Genomic DNA, 8049 nt, shown 5'->3' on the forward strand with positions numbered 1-8049 from the left:
CTTTTCCTGGTAACCTCCAGAACTGGCCTTTCCTACCCAATTTTTTTCTTTTTTCCTTTAACTAGACATGGCATTTAACATGGTGTGTTGGGCCATTTAGGGAGTTATTTATTTTTTTCTGGATTTCTCCCATCTATATAGAAAGTACACATGCTATTAAACTTCTGTTTGCTTTTCTCCTAATTAACCTGTCCTTTATTATAGGAGGCTCTCAGCCAAGAACCTGGGGGGTAGAGGGAAAATTATTTTTCTTCTCCCGCACTATATTTTTTCCTTCACCAAGAGTACAATATATGAAATAAAGTGGCTAGATTCAGATACAACAACATTGTACAAAACTGGGTGATTTTTAAACTATCATTTAGTTTTTATCATGAGCCAAGATTTACATCTTGTTTTCTCCCTTTCTTTTAGGGCATGCTGCCTCGTTGCCTCACTTCTCCCACCCTGACGCCACAAAACTAAGTAATGAGTGTGGACCTGAAGAGTATTAGATGACTTGAAAAAATCCACCTTGCCCCAAAAATCCACTCACAGAGGAGTGTCAGGTCCCTCCTCTCCACTTCTATGTGACTGGAACACTCTCAGATACACACACCACTATTTCCCCAAAAGAATGGCTACTAAATTCAGCTGCAGCAGATGTTTTTAAAACTTCTATATTCCCTCTGCCATTTTGAACCAATGATCATTTTGACATTTTCACTTTAACCCCACTTTTAGTCTTTGCTCCATCAAAGTTGGCTAGAATTGAATAGATTATGTTAGCAATGTACATAACTAACCATAGAAAAAAATTGTACTGAACTGAGAAAAAATTGCTTACAGATTGGATAGCAAGATAAATCAAAGTCTTTTATCCAGTGACTAATGAATTAATAAAGATAAATTTGAGAGGTCCAGTTCTTTACATATAGTAGGTATTCAGTAAATCTTAATTACTTTTCTTAGTGAAGGTCCCACTTAAACTGCTAATGTCAACATTATAAAATTAGGACATTATTAAAAGGAATACTTATTCCTGTCAAGGTTGCAAGAGTATCAGACAAAGGGTAAAGAAAACCAAAAATTCTCTACAAAGAGGCAATGGATGATTGAGTAATTGCCCAATAAGATAAACAAAGAGAAGTTAAATCCCAGAGTATGTCAGTTACAGACCAGAGGCTACAAGTAAAAAACACTTAGATCCTAATAAAATATTTTCTCCTATATATTAAAAAGGTTTTCAATTTTTATATTCTAATTTGTGTGGAAAGTTAAGATATTAGAGCCCAAAATTATATTGGAGGCTCCATTCTATCACCTCGAATTATTTAACAAAGAAACTCCATTAGAAAAACTATAATGGAGAGGAAAATTCCACTAGGAGCAAACTCGTTTCAATGAGTTATTATCCTTATCAAATAAGATTTATCTGAAAGTTAGGGAATCAAGAAGTCTGATAAGTTGATGACGAATATATGACCTAGAATATCAATAAGATGGTAATATGACAGAATCCACCTAATTGGCACACCCTGGTGGAAACAAAAATATGCTAATTTAAAAAGCATTCCTATTTTCAAAGGCTCTTAGGGGTACCTTGTGCTGCAAAATATGCCCTTTTAATTAAGGTATTGTTTGCAAAAACAACTTGAGATGTAATTTTTAAAATGCAAAAGTTACGATTTCTTAAGCACCTATAGCATATACTATAAACAAACTGTCTAGTAAATAACTGAAATAAATTATTTCTAGAAGTATGCTTCAATAACTTCCTTGCAAAGGACATATTTATAAAACTAAATTCATGAGTAAAAACATGTCCTGTAATTGAATGTTGATGGATATGTGCAGCTGACACAAGCAAACTATTCAAAAGTTAATCAAAGGTGAGTTCATACCTAGATATTAGATTAACAAAACTAGACACTAATAATCCTAAATTCAAACTGATTCAGACATTATATCATCACCCTACTAACAGATTAACTACTAAAATACATGTGACATGGATTTTTACCTCTTTATTGATCTTGTTTCTGTGCCCTTTTTGCTGCCCAAGTAATTCGATTCAGCGCCCAGCTCCCTCTATCCACTCTGTAGTTAGGGCTTCTTAGATGCTGATTAAAGCATGATTGAACATGCATGACTGAAGCATTGCGCTGTACCCCAGAAATTGATACAACATTGTAAATTGACTATACTTCAATAAAAATAAATAAATAAATAAATAAGCATGATTGAAGACAACTCGAGTAGCGACTTTCATAGAGCTGACTGATTCTATAGTGTAATTTTCATTCTTTTGCATGTACATTCTATAGGATACAGATAGGACTTGATGGAGAACAGATATAAACTCATTGCAGGGCTTAAATAATGACTGCTTGGGAGAAGAGACTATTTAGTGAATATAACAAATAGAAAAGTTTGTGATAACAGTGATTGGCCTTACAAGCCAATGGATGGTTTTCAAAAACAGATGAGCTATAGCAATATACTGTGCAATCTGATTATACCCAACCACGTGGTCTTGTATAAAATTAATAACTGCTCTAAGCTGAATTTTCTTATCTGTAAAATAGAGAGAAGAATACTATCAGTCTCAGAAGACAGGTGGGAATTAACGATGAAATCATCTATGCAAAGTGCTTGGCAGGGGTGTTATTCAATAACAGTAGTAATTCCTTGTTTTTGATTTAAATATAGTCTCTTATTAATAACGTGTAGAATGGATATGGTAAGACATATGAAGGGATTATTTTCTTCTTCTTCTCCTTTCAAAAGTCAGCTTTGTCTTGTGTCTTGTTACCTTAATTAGAGCGACTGAGTCAGTAGCCTCTCTTACCCTTCCAATACAGTTACAATTAATGAACACTGTTAAGGAAAACACTCAACCTGCTTAACCAAAAAAATCTTAGTGTAGCAAAAGCCCTCCAATGGTAAAAGCAGCGTCCATAAAATATTTTTCATGAAATTATTTTAATGAGATAGAATTGACTCATAGCACTGTGTAACTTTCAGGTGTACAACATATTGACTTATGTACTACAACAGGATTAATACCACAGCATTGGCTAATATCTCTATCATATCATATACTCTATCATAACATACAATTATCATTTCTTTTTTTGAGAAGAAATTTCATTTCTTAGGCAATTTTGAAGTTTATAATACAATATTGTTGTCTATAATTACCATGCTGTGCATTAGATCTCCAGAACTTATTTATCTACTAGTTGTGAGTTTGTGCCCTTAAATAACATCTTCACGATTCCCTCCACTCTCCAGCCTTGGTAACCATTATTCTGGTCTCTGTTTTTATGAGTTTGGCTTTTTTTAGATTCCACATATATATGGTAACGTACAGTGTTTATCTTTCTCTGTCTGATTTATCTTGCTTAGCATAATACCCTCAAAGTTCACCCATATTGTTACAAATGGCAAGATTTCCTTCTTTCTCATGACTGAATAATATACATACCATACCAAAGCTTCTTTATCCGTTCATTCATTGGCAGACACTTTTAGGTTTTTTCCATGCCTAGCCTATTGTGAATAAAGTTACAGTAAACATGAAAGTGCAGATAGCTCTTCAAGATCCTGTTTTCATATCCCTTGGCTATATAACCAGAAGTGGAATTGCTGGATTAAATGGTAGTTCTATTTTTAATCTTTGAAGAACCACCATACTGTTTTCCATAGAGGCTGAATCAATTTATATTCCCATCAACAGTATACAAGAGTTACATTTTCTCCATATCATGGAAATATTTTTGTTCCCCAAGTGTTTTTTAGAATAATGCCAGGCTTAACAAGAGTTTCCTGGATATTTCTGGAAGAGTACATTTTAAAGCATGAATTAAAATGAATCACAAAACCACAGACACTTAACACTGAAAGGCACATCAAGAATCCTCCATCAGTGTTTCTAATTCAAGTACCAACAGTGGGCAGGCAGGTTATGCAGTTGAGTACATCAGGCAATAAGGAAGATGAAAGTGAAGGCAAATGAGAAAAAGCACAACCCTTCTAAAAGAGGCAGCTTTTATCACCTTCAACCAATTGTTGCCATGTGAGAAATTAGACTCAGTGCTGTCATGTCTTCACATTTTTTCAAGATAAAAGGGATATTTACATATTTATGTACAGTCTCATATTGTTAATAATGTCAACTCACATAGAAATTTTGAGAGTATGTCTCTGGCTAGTGATACCCCACAGAGAGTTAGTTCATGAATTCTGAGCCGTGCTGCTCACCATTCTCCTCACAAATGAGAAAGCTGATACAAAGAGTGGCCACTGAACAATAAATTTCAATATGCATACCCAAAAAAATATATGTAGTGAGAAGTTTAATAGTTGACAGGTAAATTTCTTTATTCTATATTAAAATAAGAGCATGGTTTTCTTATATTCTTCATCTAGAAAAATCAACCTTCTGTCAAACCTACGTTGGCCATCCTTCTTTATCCATCTTATCAGACATTCTGGTCCACAATGCCCTTTCTCTTACTATTCTCTTTCCTTCACCTAGAATCTGCTACTCAACATCTCTGCATTTTAAAATACTAGTTGTCCTTCAAGGCCACACACAATGTAAGTTTCCTGAGGGCAAATACCATGCATCTCTTATACAATGTTTTATACTTTGCACTTTTCACAGTGACGGAGGCATTAAATATGTTCTATAAGTATTTATGGAATGAATGAGTATATGAGTGAATGAATGAATGATTACTCCAGTCATAACAAATGGTTTCCTTCTCTGAGAACCTACAGAATTTCATACATTTATAAGGGCACTTGTCTTAACCTGCCTGGAAATACTCCCTTCTAGTACATTCTAGAAGTGAAGTCATGTTGAACTGTTGTCAGCTTTAAAGAGAGCAAGTCTCTTTTAAATGTAGGGCTTTTAGGGCCACTCTTCTTAGAAAGTGTGGGCTCGAGGAGTGAATTGTGGGGCATCAGAAAAGTCACATTCACAGTTATGTATTCGGTCCTTCTTTACCCTCCCTACGGGCATTCAAGCCCTTTTTAAGTGGCCGCTATGTCTACTTTGTCCTCTCACTCACATTTAAGCCAATGTCTTCCCACATAGTAATCCCTGCACAAAGTGAAGTGAATCAAACTTGATAAGGAAATGTTTTACTTTAAATCCACGTTTCTCAGTATTTTTCGGTGGCATTGTTCATTTTCATCTCATCCTTCATACCCAAAATATCAAAAGGAAGTAGAGTACGCCTTGCAAAATTTAAAATGTCTAATTTTTAGTTCAATTAAATTAAAATCTGAGTTATTGTTGTCCGATCTAGGTGCTGAGGGTACAAAGACAAACACATACAAATAAACATAAGGAAGCATGGCTCAGCGACACACTCAATAACGGGAGGATGCTCCAGGCACGGTGGGAGGGAAGGATACTGATTAATTCCATCTGATGTGATGCATGAAGTGCTGTTTTACTAAGGAGCTTTGTTGTAAAGTATCCCCTACACTAAAAATAAAATAAGATAAAACAAAAGTAAAGTAGTAAAATAAAAGTAAAGAAAAATAATAAAAGCAAAATAAAATAATAAAACAAAACCTCTCCTGACTTATTGAGCAGTGTCTCCTTACCTACTGAGCATTTGTCTCCTTACCTAGGACCCAGATTTAGAGATACATATGACAAATTTATGAAAGTAATTTCCTTTCACATTTTCCCTGTTGAATTTCCCATACTTATTGGGAAGTAAGATCAATATTAATCACAGAATTTAAAATTTGATTTCATATTTAGATATGAAGTTAGAGTGACGAGAGATTACTGGTCACTATTCCCATCACATGTGCTTTTTTGCTTCCCAAGGTATTTACCCTCCAATTAGGAAGGTTATTGAATTATTTATCTATTGCTGCATAACAAATCCCCTCATATCTGGCAGCTTAAGCCAACAAACATTTATTATTTCACAAAGTTTCTGAGGCTCAGGGATCTCACGGTGGCATCACTGTGTGCTTCTGACACAGGATCTTTCACCAGGTGCAGTCAGGCTCTTGTCTGGGGCCGCAGTCGCCTTGAAGTTTCACTGGAGTTGGAAAACCTGCTTCCAAGATCACTTGTGTGGTTGTTGATAGGTTTCAATTCCTTGCTGGCTGCTGGCTTGAGGTTTCAGTCCCTCATTGTTTAGACTTCTCTACTGAGCTATTCACAGCATGGCAGCTTCCTTCCACCAAAGCAAAGGATCCAAAAGAAAGACAAAGAGCATGGGCACCAGAGATGAGTTCAAAGAGTTGGAGGCTGATCAAGGAAAAACCGAGATCATGAGATGATAACATTTCACAAGATTCAGGTGTGGCATCTGGACTGGGTTGTATGGGAGAGGAAGTCCCTCACAGCTGGAGACCTTCCAGAGAAGTAGGAGGCCACCACCCAGAAGACGAGAGAACAAGGGAACTCCTGGGAAAGAGAGATGGGGATTTAACTGTCTGAGTGATGTCCTTAAGTCAAAGGAGAAGTTCTGGATCAGTGAGCTCCAAGATGCAGCAGCAGTGTGGGGTCCTCTACGGCTATAGGGCTTGCCTCATCTACGTCTAGGTGAGTGCATTTTCATGGGGTATTCAAGACAGTCTCAAAACAGCTAAAAATATGCTTATTGGGGCTCTATTTAAAGCAACTGGATATGCAGGAATTTGAGTTTGGCACCAGTGAGGTTTAAGCTAATGACTCTGCTGTGAAGAAAAAAATAGCATAAGTACTGATATGCAGGGACATCTTTGACCCATTTATATATCAGCATCCAAGATGGAAGCTACAATCTTTTATAACCTAATCTCAGAATTGATATATATCATCGCATCTGCAATATGAAAAAGATTACAGACAAACCCTGGGATGAGGCAAGAGGAGGCTTCACGAAAATAAGAAATCTAGAAAGTAGAAATCATTGAAAACCATCTTGGAGGCTGGCCACTACGTCTACAAGGAATCACAGCCTAAGAAGAGAGGTGTGAGCCACATACAACACCAGTGAGTCGATCTGACTGTCTAAATATTTCATTCCTGATGTTTTGCTCTCTAGTTTCTTAATCTAGATTTCTTATCTTTGTCGTAGCTAATTTCCTAGATTCAACTCTTTGCTTCTTTGAACCAAAAGTAATCCTTGGCTCTTGTTTTCTTTGGCTGATCTTTTGGATTTCAACTGTATAAGCCCTGACTCGCTACACTCTTTCATCTGTAAGGTAGAACTCAACTCCTTTCTTAGTTCCCACAAACCCCCAGGGGTCTGTTATCACAAAACTACAACAAGGGGCAGAACCTTTTGAGCACAAGCTACTATAAAAACCCTCCACCAACTTCATATGAAGACAATTCATTAACTCCATATTGTCATATATAATAATAACAAACACAATCTTTTCTCAGGGGTTATTATTCAGTAGCTTCCATCTCTCCCCCTCCAGAAAACCTCTGCAATAAATGAGCAGGTATCCAGTAAACCATCTGTAATTCCTACCTGAAGAAACCAGAGCCTTGACAGTAGACAAGGTATATCTGTTACTCCTTGCCTCTGTGGACCTACTGCCCTTGACTGTGTTCATAGTAGAAGCTCACATTCCGGTGTTTCCCTGGAGAAAAAGGAAAGCAGGTGACATTCAGCTCTCAGTATCCACACTGTCCTATAAAAGTTATGATTGGGTTGACCTTGAGCAAGGAAAAATCTAAAGCAGTAATTCTATTTGAATATGAGATTAAAGTTTTGATACTTATATCTCACTCTGTTATAAAATGTCTCATAATTTTCTCCTTTTTTTATGACCAAAAAAAGGAGTTTTTATAAACAGTAATTTATTTTTTTATACCTGTCAAATGAATCAGTTTGTTGTGAAAGTAAATTTACTTGAGGACATGTGTGGCATACTAATTTTATATAAAAAGTAAATTTGGGAAATAAAAATTAGTATTTCAAATAAAATAAAAATACCTGAATCCAGATTTCCTGAATTTGCTCCCCCTACCTTTGTTTTTGCATATGTCACAAATATATTGACTGTATTGTGTCCTGTTTTACACTGACACAG

This window comes from Vicugna pacos, chromosome 2 (assembly GCF_048564905.1).
Source record: "Vicugna pacos chromosome 2, VicPac4, whole genome shotgun sequence".
In the NCBI taxonomy this organism is placed as follows: Eukaryota; Metazoa; Chordata; class Mammalia; order Artiodactyla; family Camelidae; genus Vicugna; species Vicugna pacos.